Source organism: Oreochromis niloticus, linkage group LG2 (genome assembly GCF_001858045.2).
Source record: "Oreochromis niloticus isolate F11D_XX linkage group LG2, O_niloticus_UMD_NMBU, whole genome shotgun sequence".
Classification (NCBI taxonomy): domain Eukaryota; kingdom Metazoa; phylum Chordata; class Actinopteri; order Cichliformes; family Cichlidae; genus Oreochromis; species Oreochromis niloticus.
In genome coordinates, this window is record NC_031966.2 from 10175797 (window position 1) to 10190312 (window position 14516).

Below are 14516 nucleotides of genomic sequence, written 5' to 3' on the forward strand. Positions count from 1 at the left end.
CATTTCACTTAAGACTGAATAATATCATAACGCTATTACACCACAGAGGCAAGTGTGATTCTTTTTGTGGCACCAAAAAGACAGCAGATGTAATTTATTAATAGCAACAAGTGCATGGTCAGCACTAAACTGCAGCCGAATTTACTCACAGCAGGGACTGTCAATCTTTCTTCCCTCTTTAGTAAATATATTTAAATCAGCTGATTTAGCTCTTTCTGCCCTCTCTACTCTGTGGACTAGAGCCATGGCCTTCCAGAAGAACTACCTGAATGGTTACTCATCAGGAATAGAAGTTTATCAGCAGCAAGCACAGACAGGCACATTTACACACTACTCAAATGCTCAATTACTCAAAAGTGAGGCATCAGATATCACTGTGGCTGAAATAAACATCATCAACCTTTTCACTTAAGTTATTAGCTAGCATAGTTCCAGTGCCAAATAATGCGCTTTGTTACAGAGACATCACCGTCTCCATCATCATCGTTTATTTGTATAGCACTTTAAAAACACACCAGGCAGACCAAAGTGCTGAACAACACAGATCAAAACAACTAGCAAAATTAAAAATAAAATAAAATAATTAAGGTCGATGAACAGGTCTGTTTTCATACATGAGGCGCTCCGGAACAGTCAGATAAGTCAAACTTTACTCAAGTCATTCTTCTTGCTTCCTCCACTTCCGTACCATTGATTCATTAATGTTGAATTCTCTTGCAGCTGCTCTATTCCCGTGTTGTTGCAGTATATTAATGACTAACCTCGTATTATCTCAGTTGTTCTCCTGACTGAAGTTTGGTGCGTTTACAGCATCCTGCCATACGATTACATTTGTCCCTAACCATGGGGAACCCCCACATTAACTTTTATCAAGTGGAAAAAAGTTAGCGTTCATCCTCCAGCTTCACTGTGTTTACGTTATGCTAACATAGCATAGCATGTCACTAGCAATCATGTAGCACATCATTATATACCAGCTACCCCAACTTCAGTAACCTTACAAATCTCACTGCTGTTTAGTTCATTTACGTTAGAAGTGATAGCAGAGCTGTAGGTTTTAACTTTTTCAAAAATCTCTCAGTCAGAACATGGTGCAGAACATGGTTTTCTTGGATGTCTCGATGTTAAACTTAATTGTTGCACCTGGTAAAGCAGCAATGCTAATCATTTTATTAAAGATGAAAGAATTTAGACAGTTTTTAACTCTTAGTGATGCTGCAGTGTTCGTTTGACTTTGGGACCGGAAGCAGACAGAGTTTTGGACCCAGATTACAGATTTTTAAGCGCCATGTACCACATAAAATTTGGTTCAAGGTCAGTAAGCACAACCAGAATTCATACATAAGGCGCGCTGTCGATTTTTGAGAAAATTAAAGGATTTTAAAGGCGCCTTATAGTGCGGAAAATACGGTGTATAGTGCAAAATCACAAACAACAGTTGCCTCAAGGTGCTTTATATTACAAGTTAAAGAACCTACAATAAGTTCATCTACAATCCCTGACACAGTAAGGGTTTATGCAAAAAAGAAGAAAAAACTGATAACCACAGAAAAACAGAATACCACAACAATGCATGCATCTAAAAACAGTAAAGAAAGCACCCAAAAGCACATTTGCATGGACAAATAATCCAGATTACGACAGTATGTACACATTATAAAACATACATTTTAGGAATTGAGTAACATCATTTGAAAGAGAGCTTTCGTCCCATAACTTGTTTTAGTCAAAATTTTGACTTCAACGTTTTATTCTTTTGCTGCAAACCAGTTCCAAGTATCAGTTATGCGTCTCCTTCATTACTAAAAACTGGTACTGGCCATCAAAAGAGAATTGATCTACAGACATGACATATCTCCAAGTTTAATGCTGTGAGAATAAAAACTGTGATATATATTCTCCCAGTTAGCCAGCTTATTTGTCTTTGGATAAAATAAAACAATTAGCTCTGAAGGCTTAAGTGTTGTAATTACCTTACACCAGTCTCTTTTCTAAAGGACTCAAGTGTCAAAATTCACTTAACTCACTCCGTCTGTCTTCAGGCCCCCGTCAGAAATGCCACTGCTCTAACAAACCGACACAGTGCAGGAGTCCTCCACCTACCACTTATCCTGACAATGCCTCAGTGATATACTGCATTTTAAACCTTTATTTACCCAGGGAGGGTTTGCTGAACGTGTATTTTCTTTCTTCATAATTTTGCTTCATATTTTCAGTTACACCCAGTTAAGCCACAGTCACCTGCAATTTGCAACTTAACAGCACCACTGGTGTGACTGGGAGTGGCCTACTTTGCTTAAGGCCACATTAACAGCAACACTGCTTGTCCATGTCTCCGCTTCCATTGTTACACCAGGAATTATAAACGCGTCTTACAGCTTGAATCGATAACCCTGAGCACTTTAAGCCATTTCCTCTGCTTGCTGAGTTTTATGCTCTTCAAATTACGAACGCATTTCTTCCGGTTGTAAAGAAGATGGGGCCCTTCTTAATCTGCCTTTTTACAGCAGCAGAAATTGAATGTAACGGCCCCCATCATACTGAGAAACTGCAACCGTTCAATAAGACCACTGAGATGGAATAAAGTGAAATAGAGCTACAACCAAGGGTTATTTTTATTATCAATTTACCTCCTGATTATTTCTTAAGAAAGCCTAGAACCATCGATATTTAATTTGCTGTCATAAATAAAAACCTTACATTTTATACGCCAAATAATGAGACATTGAGCTTCATGCAGGTTCAACTAACAATAACTACAAATTTTCTCATCATTGACTAAAAAAATAAATTGATCTTTTCGGGTCTAAACTAAACCGACTGCTGTTACGAGCTGCAAATCAAACCGTCACAGAAAACGAATCCAAGTGATCCAAATTATCTCCAACAAACGGCTAGTTTTGCTTGAGTTAGCCCAAAGGAAGTGGAGTACATCTGTATGTTAAAACTGCATGTGTGTAGGCAAGCTTTTTGCTTTAATCATTATGTAGTAAATGCTAAATCAACAGCGACATGATTACAGCCAGTTTCCTGTAAGCCTCTGTGTAACTTTGCACATCCGTCTGCCAGTGAAGACTTCATAACCACAACAGGACGAGGGTCACCATCAAACGCCCTGTGTAGCTGAAAAACTGGACGGTGAAACAACCACAGTAAATGTAAAAACTTGACCCAGCAAACGAAAAGAGAAGGTACAGAAGGCGAAAGGAGAGACTGGCAGAAACTGAAAGCCCAGTCGACCGTTCACGCCATAGAGAGATAATGATTTGGGTTATTTACATTACATTAAAGCAACAAATCTGTTTACCTACTAGTGTAATGCAACCAGGAAATGCAAACAGGTTAAAAATGGAACCAATCTTTGCAACAGAGGCACAGAGGAGAGACAGGAGTCTACTGCCACTTTAAATTTTTTAAATCATTGAGGAAAAAGACCCTCAAAGTCAATCTGAGTGGGTTTGGATTTCTTATTTTATCCAAGCAACAATCCAAAACCAATAGAAAAAGAGTCCAAAAACCAGAGAAAGGTTTGCATGAAAAATGACAGAAACTATGGGGAATTTCATATACATATTTTCCTAATGCTCTAACCTTGATGGTTTCACAGCCTATTAACCCTTATCACCAATTAACAAGGCCTAAAACTGTCATTTCTGTCTTACACCTTTACACCTGATAATAAACATCCACACCCTACTGAGAAAAAGCTCTCCAGGTCAAAGAGGTACCTCTTCTGATGGTGTTAGGGGAAGGAGACAACCAACCTTTACTGAGACATTGGTGCGGCCCACTTCACTTTAAATGGTTGAAGGCAAGGCGGCCAGAATAAGTGGCAAAAAAATGTTATTTCAAAGTCCAAAGCTTTTACAACTGACTGACTGCAAGATAAATAAAGTCGATTCAGGAGCAGTGTATCTGAACATTTTCATCCATCCAGTCATGGCTGTCGTTAGCACTTTAACCTAAAAAAGTCCGGCTGCCTTAAGACTAAAAACAGTGCTACTACTTTTAATAAAGGGAATAATAAAGGAAAACTGAAGGACTTTAACCAAAGAGTAGCATCAATGCAATAGACGCATGTTTAAGATAAGATAAGATAAGATAAGATGGCCTTTATTAGTCCCACAGGTGGGAAATTTGTTTTGTTACAGCAAAAGTGCAAAGTTATGTAGCAGAAATTAGAAAACACTGGAATGCAATAAAATACAATAAAATAAAATAAAATACTATATACAATAGAATAAAATAGAATAGAATAATATATACAATAGAATAAAATAGAAATACAAATACTATATACAACTGAGTAGGAAAATACAAAAACACAACTTCGTCAGAAGAAGAATTGCACGTATAGCAGTCTTATTGCACATGTGTGGGTTTGTGTGTTTGATCAGCTGCAAAAGTCTTTATTGTAGAGTCTGACAGCAGTGGGGAGGAAAGACCTGCGAAATCTCTCCGTCCCACACCGTGGGTGCCGCAGTCTCCCACTGAAGGAGCTGCTCAGTGCCTTCACAGTCTCATGCATGGGGTGGGAGATGTTGTCCAACAGGGATGACAGCTTAGCCACCATTCTCCTGTCACTCACCACCTCCACTGGGTCCAGAGGGCATCCTAGAACAGAGCTGGCCCTTCGGATCAGCCTGTTCAGTCTCTTCCTGTCCCCAGCAGAGATGCTGCCCCCCCAGCAGACCACACCATAAAAGATGGCTGAGGCCACCACAGAGTCATAGAAGGTCTTCAGGAGTGGGCCCTCCACTCCAAACGACCTGAGTCTCCGAAGCAGGTACAGCCTGCTCTGCCCTTTCCTGTAGAGGGCGTCTGAGTTATGAGTCCAGTCCAGTTTGTTGTTCAGATGAACACCAAGGTACCTGTAGCTGTCCACAGCCTCGATGTCCATACCTTGGATGTTCAGTGGTTGCAGTGGAGGATGTTTGTGCCTGCGGAAGTCTACCACCAGCTCCTTGGTTTTACTGGCGTTGATCTGGAGGTAGTTCAGCTGGCACCAGTCCACTTTTTAAAATGGACTGGTAATACTTTTTAAAATGTATTAAAAAGGCCTTTTTTTCTGCAGCATAGTTTAACGTGTCCTGATTGGTGACAGACTGTGAAGTCACAACTTCACAAAGCACAAATTTATATCTTTAATGTCCTTACATTTGTTCAAACAGTTCAAACCCAAACAATACAGAACAACAAGAGGAAGCAGAATCAAAGCAACTACAACGTACTTACACATAAAACCCTCCACCGACACCATTTAAGCATAATTAAACCCAAACAATATGCCAGCTGTAGACATGCTGCAGTCTTTACAGGAAGGATGGAGAATCACAGCTTCACACTGTTAATTTTTTACACCCATATACTTAAAACTTCCTGTTTTAGTTTCATAAATAAAAATATTCAAATGCACCAGTCAGTCTGTGGTGGGGGAAAAGCTTGCTGCAACAAGAAGAATGCAATGAGCCATTACGTGGGTTTGCTGGTTAACAGGCTGGCAGAATTGTAGTCCCGTCTTGCTTTTCTCAGTTTTAACCACAAACCGTGGGCTAGCGGCCGCGGGAAAAAGACAGGGCGCGTCACACACAGATCCTGAGATGAGAGTTATTATCCGCGCTCTGTACGAGCTGGGCCAAAGTACAAGGCAAGCAAGTAATTAATACCTCATTTGGCGTGTCGACATTCACTTAGAAAAGGCTTTCTGGGCTTGTTAAAAGGACAGAGATGCTAAACAGTAATGTCACTTGTGCCGCACTTGTTTTTGGACTTCAGGGAGAAGTCAGACCTTGGCTGACCCTTGACCGCATTTTATCAAACAGCTGACAGACAACTAAATAAAAGCTGACCTGTTAGATTGTCTGTCTGCAGCTTAGTTTGAGAGGAGAAAATCAAAACAGGCAAGACAACAGTGGTGATTCGATGTGGTCACAACCTTTTTCAAACACGTCCTTGAGTAACTTTATGCATCAGCTAAACTCTTATCTGTAAAGTTCTCACTGGATCCTTCGACTGAAAGCTGGGCGGCAAGTCTAAAGAACACAAAACTACTGAAAGTTTTGTTCATGTGTTACTTTCAAACTCATGTGGTCTATGACGAGCTAACAAGTCACATGTTCAGCACTGGATTAACCGCCTTTGTCCTTAGGGCATGGCGATAGGTTGCGACAAAACACCACAATACAACTGACAGCTTGGGAAGTTACATAATTGAATTTTGGTGATTTTACAGCCTTTGCAGTTAAATCACAAACTTAGCAGCACCGAGAGCTGCAGGTTAATAAAATCTGCTCTCCCACAGAACACACATAAAAACAGCACATTGTTGTGAATGTGGATTCAGCTGTTTAGCAGCATTAGATTTTTTATTTTGGCTGACAGCGTGTAAGAGACAATATCTTTGACTAGAAACTGCTATTAAAAATTTTAAAAACACTTGTGCTCAATTGCCAAAACAGGGATTAAGACTAGTGGTTCGGTGAAGGTCTTAATCTTTTGGTCTGGAACTGGGCTTATGCTGCAGTCCAGATTACGTTCTAGGCTGCGTTCTAATGTGGGACGCCTGTTCAGCTCGTACTACCTCGAAAGTCAGAGCAGCCCAACCAAGTTAGCAATCTAAGATGGTGGTGGTGAACGTAAACAGTAGAAAAACTGGAAAATTTTTGATCAGTCCTGTCACTGGGGTTTGCTTGAGACTCGCCAAATAAGCTACACGCAGAGCACTGACGAGACTCTTTTCATGAATGTGCTTGGATTTTGTACATTTCAGCTGCATTTTGCTCAAAATTATTGCTTTGTGGGTCCTGGTTTAGCTCAGTGGGTGATCAGGCGACCATATGCCGAATGGCCAGAGAGCAGTGGGACCCGATTCGAGTCTGACCCACAACCCTTTGCTGCATGTCTTCTAATCTCTCTCCCTACTTTCCTGTCCATCTACACCAGGGGTGTCAAACTCAGCCCTCAAGGGCCAGCATCCTGCTTGTTTTTGAGATATCCCTGCCCTGCCTGCTGCCGATTACCTGAATCGGGTGTGCTTTGCCAATAAGAAGCTAAGAAAACAAGCAGGACAGCTGCCCTCGAGGCCTGGAGTTCAACACCTGTGATCTACACCATCTCAATCCAATAAAGGCTAAAAGGCCAAAAAATAAATAAATTATAGCTTCATGTTTGACGATGGGGAAACGTTTGAGTGCATGTAGTCAGTGTTTGCAGTGTGTCTGTTAAAGAAGCTGTGGTTTTTGCAGTTAACTGTCATCTTTGTACCTTTATTTTAGCATCGCTTGATACCATCTGTAGTGTTAATGTTAGAAAGTCTCATCAAGCTTGCCGACCACACAAAACGTTACAAAGTCCCACCACTGGCCCCCAGGGCATACTTTGAGAACCTATATTTTACCTATACAGATATCGCTGCTCTGAATATTTTGGTGTATATTAAGAAATATCTGTGTTCAAGGTTACTTGGCAAGACCATTGATTGCATTTTTCCCGATCATAACTTTATGGCACACAGCTACGAGGGGTTTAAATAATGAGCCTCTGGACTCCAGAGGATAATGACTATAATGACCAGAGAATTTTATTTACGGCTGCACCTTTACATAAAAGTTGGGTTTGTGAACCAGAAAGCAGTATTGCCATCTTAATATATTAACCTTAAAATGTCCTGTTTCGGTGTGTATCAAGCATGTCAAATATTGATCTTGGTTGGGTATAATGTTTAGCATTTTTTGGCTGCCTAACTTTGCAAACCACTTACCAGTTACTCCTAACTTTGAGCCACAAGCCCGTATCCAAAAGGATACGGGCTTAATACAAAGTCTGCACTGTCAGAGTGCTAAAATATCATTTACACGTGAAAACAAGCGCAGCAGTTTTACCAAATATTATGAAAAACCAGTCAGCTGCAGCTGGAGAGCTGCAGTATGGCTGCCAGAGGGAAGGTGACATCAACTGAAAGCACAGAAAGAGAAACCTTTCCAGAGCAGCTCTGTACATCCGAGCTGTTAACGTACACCGTCTTCCTGTCTTCATTAAACTGGCTGAACTAACAAGTGAGTCTGGAAGCCACGCTGTGCTTGTTTATTACCCTGTCACTATGCTACATGCATCCTGAAATACTACAAACGACTTAACCAGTTATTCTAACACAAACAAACTTGTGGCCGTGTCATCTACATTTAAGCAGATAACTAAAGACAAAAAGGAGAATGAGGATGTGAAACACAGGCGCCCCGTCTTTTGTTTGCAATTTCATCCACCTGAATGCAGCACTTAGCATGTCAGGGAATGTTTTTAATGTCAACACAAAGGCAAAGCAAACCATTTAAATTCACACCACCTGTTGACAACCAGCTATTTGAGATGTTGACATAAAACAGATAGGATCTGCGAAAGCCCGAGCACAGCCATGAATCTTATCAGCAGAGCCAGTGCAGACCGAGCTGCCTCAAAAACATTCACTGCAAGTCTGTACTGATTTTAAGTGTCTCCTTCTGTCCTCTGGCCTTACGGCTGCTTCAGATAACCCACTGTGTTTATGCTATAAATGAAAAAGTCTGCCAGAAAGTCTGCAGAGATTTTTTTAATCTCTGGTGTAAATAACAACACAGGAAAACAAACTACTTTCTAAATTGTGTTTCAAAACAGATAATTCCACCTGGTTCCAACCTGGGTTTGTTGGAAATGTTACATTTTCTTCAAAGAATCTGGCTGCTGTTTGCATTGGCTAACGGTATCTATGGAGAATAACATGGGAATGTCAGACGCTGCGTCCCATTCTGTTGCTACAATAAAGCTGCTTTCAGACTTGAAATCTGGACAAGGTCAGGAGAACCAAGCCAGGTTATTGGTCACAGCTGACTTTTCTCACATGTAGCACAGGAAACAACACTGTCTCACTACTGAAAAGCTCATTAGGTTTACTTGAGGCTTCTGCCTGGGTATCCAGGAGACAGGACATCATGTGGATTCAAAACTACTATTCTCATTCCTCATCGTGTCCAATTTTCAGCAGGAACTCTACACCGTAACCTGACGTGCACCTCCCAAGAAGCCCACAGCAATTATGATTGGCCTGTTTAGCACCGTCGATTCCTCCTGTTGATTTCACGTTACATTTTTGTCTCAGCTTTTTAGTTTATTAGCGAAAGAGTAACAATGATCGCTTCAGTATAAGGAATAAAAAAAAAATAAAAAATCATAGCATTAATATAAGTACTCACAAATGTCAGCAGATTCCTGGCAGGAGATTGTTGAGGGGTAGGGTAAAATGTCTGATCTTTAGTTGGACTTTTGCCTTTTTCCACACACAGCTCAGTCAAGTGATGTCTAGCAAATTCGAGAGCTCAGTTCATGTGTTAAAACAGCTTGTAATCACTCTAAGATCTGATCACAACATAAAAAGATGCTGTTAGTGATTAAGTGACAACAACAGCTCCTCTTGTCTGAAACGACCTATGCAAGAGTTTTTGAAAAGCAATAAAAGAAAAGAAAAATAAAACCCTTAGATGAAGAATATAAAGCAGCTGAAGCACAAACACACTCAACTTTCATCTTGAGTTTCGATCTCATTTGGTTTCATTTTTTGTGTCTAGACACTGGTTTCGGGTTGAGGTCAGAGAAATCCTGGTTTAAAGCTAAATGTACTGTTTTTCAATATTAAACAGAAACTAGAAAACTCCATTTTCTGGAGCCATTTGCACACATGTGCTGCAGCCCTGAGTCTTTCCAGGAATCAATGACTGGAGTGGTTGTGAAAGCGCAGATGTTCGGTGCGGTTTAGTTGGACATTAGCTGGTATCTAACCTGCCAGATTCCTTCTACATAGTCCATTCTGGGATGAGTCAGTGTGCAAAAAGCACAGCTAATAGACCGGCACATTCACCACTAGCAAGCGGGTCACAAGCAAGCAGTCTCCTGCATGCTCTACCCAGGCTCCTCCCCTCACCTAAACCACATGGAGCATGGAGCATGGCTGAAGTGGATTATTTCCTGCTGCGTGCTACATGTGATACTGGGAAAAACATCCCAACCTGATTCCTGGAAAAATGCCCAAAGCTCATGAGTGAAAACTGCTCAGGTTAGACCAGTCCCAAATTCCACTCTACTAGGAGGAGGCAACACTATTTCACACTTTAAAACATAATTATAGGCCATAATAACAACTTCAAGTTTACATTGGGCTGCCCTTGCTAGTAGGTACCAAAAATACCAGTCAGTTAAATAATTGATTCTTGTTTCATTAATGTACAACACCAGTTAGACAGCTGCACCAGTCTTTGTCTCTTGGAAAATGACAGCGCTACATTAATGAGCTGCCAGAAACATCCTGAGCCAACAGGTCAACCAGCTCGTTCTGCACCTTTCCCAAAGAGCAAGATCGCCAGTTGGTACTGCTATCAAGAAGACTTCAATGTGGCTCCAATGTGCATGTTAACCACAGCAGAATGTGACAAATCCATAAGGATTTCATGGACTACATCAGTGTTCTCTCAACTTAAAAATTAGGAAGTTATTTTGCAGGTTTAAATGGTGACATGACCGCGCCTTCAGGCCACATCAGACTGACAACTGCTGCATTATAAAAAGACAGCCTCCCCTCCCAGCGATCATTAATTTCAATGACACCTCTGCCTTGACACAGAGGCAGCCATGAAGCACACAGCTCCAGGTTAAAAATAAGGAAGTGCTGTCCTGTAAAGAATGTAAGCCTCCCTCAACTTCTGCTACTTCAAAAATCACCAACTAATCACACAATCCTGCTTTGCACCTATCTGATACATCTAATTTCATTATTCCTGAAATTCCAAGAGTATCACATCATCTTATCAGTATCTGTAGAACCTTGCACACACACTATTAGGACTGCTGCCGGTATATGACCTGTAAAGGTGGGCAAGGACTGAAGCAAAGGGATGATACTGTGTCCATTTCCCATTACTGAATGTTCAAAGAAACCGTGTGAAGGAGGAAAAAGCGAAAGTAGCGCTGAAGCGGGTGGGATCAGCCTCGCTGAGCTGCAACATGATTTGCAGGCGAGGGATTCTCCACGGTCGTTCAGCGGCTCATTTAGGGAGCTGCCCGAGATCATTTCCTGTCCGAGGAAAGAGACAAATGCTATATCTACCGGAGCTTCACTTACTATTGAGTTTTCTCATTATCAAGAAGCGCTATGCTTTAAGAGGTCGTATAATGCTCGCCTGTCCTGCAGGGCGGACAGTTTTATCAGACTGCCCAGTGGGACCATTAACATTGTTAAAACAGTGCAGAGATGCATGTTTCGGGGTAAAGAGGTCAAGCTCCGTGTTCTTTTGGCCATTTGTATTCATTAACCGCTGATGAAAATGCAGAAATCTCACTGTAACGTTAGAAAACCTCGTTAGGTGTTATTGAATCCAGGTCAGAGGTCGGCGCTAAAGAAAAGCTGCAGGTAATTTAGGGTTCCCCTGCAAAGTCAGCAGAAACCCGATATGAAAGTAGACACTAAGAGGATATGTAGAGTGCTATGAAGCAACTATACCATGTGGTAAATGCAAGCACAGTTTGAGAGGCTCAGTGAAGTTAATTTAAAGTGAATCAAAGTGTTTTACAACCTAAATTAAAAGCTGGAGCTGTGACAGACAATAGCAGCAACTCACTTTAAACTGAAGCACGGAAAAAAAAAAAAAAACAACAGTGTGTGAAAGCCCCATCAAGGAGAACCTGGCCTTGCCAAACGCTGCATCTCTTTCCTCTGTGATGATGTAAAGCAGGGGTCCCCAATCTCAGTCCACGAGGGCCGGTGTCCCTGCAGGTTTTAGATGTGTCCTTGATCCATCACAGCTGATTTAAATGGATAAATTACCTTCTCAACATGTCTTGAAGTTCTCCAGAGGCCTGGTAATGAGCTAATCATGTAATTCAGGTGTGTGGACCCAGGGTGAGATCTAAAACCTGCAGGGACACCGGCCCTCGTGGACTGGGATTGGGGACCCCTGATGTAAAGCATCAGAAAGCAGCTCAGCTGTTTAAACACAAGCGCGCTGGCTGCAGGTTAGAAGAGACATCTCAGGTGAATCAAAGCTACCGAGACTCCGAAAAGCAGCGAAATTATTCACCCATTCAACATCAGGCAACGTTTTGAATCAAATAGCGTCAGTGAGGTTATGGAGGTCGACTTTCTGTTGCTGTAAGGTGCAGCTTGAATTCATCACTGGCATGATGAGCACTCTGGTTTCCGTGCAACAAAAGTCTGCTCAGTCTGACGGCCTGTGGTTTACAGTGAGCATGAGCATTGATTTGGTAAACTGCAGATCAAAAGATGTCTAGACGTCGATGTAAGAGAGAGGCTGAATTTGTTTTTTGGCTTTTGCTTGTTTTGTGTTTTTTTAAACGTGCCGCTGTGTGTAACAGTGGTTTCTGTGATGACCTTATTCCACTGTGAGACAGCGACATCACATTTAAACGTGAACTACAAAACTCTCCGTCTGACTGCTGTACAGGATTGTTTACACCATTTACAGAAATGAACAAATATTCACAGTCTTTCACAATTTCTGGGTTAAAAATAAGTTAAATGACCTTCTCAGAATTTAATATAAACAATTTCTCCCATTCTAGACTTTATACACTACATTACACTTAGCCATAGGATGCATATTGGACCAAGACAGCCTTCATCTGTTCTTAAAGTGGCAAAATCCTGCTGTTCAACTCTGATTTAAAGTAAGCACGGAGAAAGTTTCCCCTCCAGCAGATGAGGACGACAACAGGCTTGTGCACATAAAGCTCTTAGTGCAAACAGCAAATGAGGAGTGGGTTTTTTGACAGTAGGGTGGCTCAAATGCAGACAAAAAGAAGGCATGATTTCACAGACTTTTGAACCTTTTTTTGACCCTTATCTAAACTGTGAATACTGGAATGTCCACGTGCATTTCTGCTCAAACAGCACATTTCTCAAAATGAATTTAAACTGTCACATGTGGGCATGCTTTTTAAATCCCAACCAAATTCTTAATTGTAACTAAATATGGCATATGTATGTAGGAAAATGTGATCATGCTTTTTGATTTTTCAACCAAATTCTGACAACAGGCATGTGTACATAAATCTCCCTGCCAGCATCCAATTTAAGAGCACATTTTCCAACAAGAAATTGGTTGGTTACACATAAACACGGCTTGATTTGACAGATTTCGACACCAAAACTTTGTCTGTGACCGTGCATACTAATTCCTAACCAAACTGGACCCACTTCTCACCTAGACACTACCTGCAATCACCCACAGCATGCTTCCCAGGCTGCAGATTCCCGTCGTGGTGTAAAGTTAAGGGAAACCCTTGCATTTAAACCTGGATTCAGTCCAACTGACTCCACCACACTGAAAGGCTTGTGTAAAGCTGAGCTTTATCCGCATCTCCCCCTACACACACACACACACACACACACACACACACACACACATATATATATGTACGTACAAATAAAAGGGCTGCACAGACTTGTTGGCTGCACGCCTTCCCCCTCACAATGTCACCCAGGGTTTGCTGCAGCAGGAGTAGGGTTGTGAGGGGCGACATCCACCCAGAGGAAAAAGAAAAAGCATCAACTTTGTGTCTCCATTTAATCCGAACCTCACACAGATCCTCCTCTGAACTTTGGACAGCAACAACAGCAGGAGGAGAAGGAGAGGGAGAAGGTGTTGGAGGTAGTGAGCCTAATGGTGGACCATGAGCTGTTTCCTTCAAGAACATTCCAGTTCGCTGGGAAGCAAAAACTGGTGTTTGGTTTAGAAGAACAACAGCATTTAAACATGACGAGACAGGCAGACAGGCTGCTGCCAGAGCCTCCTCTCCGGGACGGCTAACCGTGTGCATCCCGGATAGCATTAAAGCCACCTTTACGGCACACTTTACTCTCTCAAAAATACCCCCATCCCCGGTCTGCAACTGCAGGGCCCGGTCATACACCACCACCACTACCACACACACACGCACACACAGGCACATAACACAACACGTATAGCGTGCCCCGTAGCACCAAGCGGAAAGAGACAAGCGAAAAATGTAGAGGAGGGGGCGCAAACCAGGACCGTAAACCGGCCACACACCCGCCGAGCACGGACATATGAGGAGGAGAAGTGCAGGTAGACGAACTAACCTGTTTGGGAGCAGCACGGTCCGTTGGATGTTAGGTTGAATCCGAGTTAAATCCACTATCAGTAAAACAAAGAGGCGAAAATGACCGAGCGGTCGCGGAACAGGCCGAAACTGTGCTCTCGAAGCGGCAGAACGCATGCGCAGAGCGGCCAAGGGACCAAACCGGAGGCGGTAGAGTCGGGGGGGAAAAGAAGGGGGCGCGAGTTGAACGAGGGCGGCAAATTTCTGAAAATCGATCCGCTGATTCTGTTATTGATTATCGAGTTGGCACCATTTTCTTTTTTATGGGTTTATAAGCTGTAAATACTTTATTTATTTGAATACTTTCATATTAATCAATAAAAATTTATATTTTAGTTACAAGCAAGTCTGGCCCC

At 42.0% G+C, this 14516-nt stretch overlaps 1 protein-coding gene across 1 annotated transcript in view; it reads right to left on the reverse strand.

Moving 5' to 3' along the window:
- pcgf3 (polycomb group ring finger 3) overlaps positions 1-14293 on the reverse strand; it is a 67477-nt gene extending 53184 nt beyond the window's left edge. The window contains exon 1 of the mRNA XM_003443371.5: positions 14141-14293. The gene's annotated coding sequence lies outside the window, so the exon portion shown is untranslated. The remainder of the gene's footprint in view (positions 1-14140) is intronic.
- Positions 14294-14516: the final 223 nt, after the last annotated feature.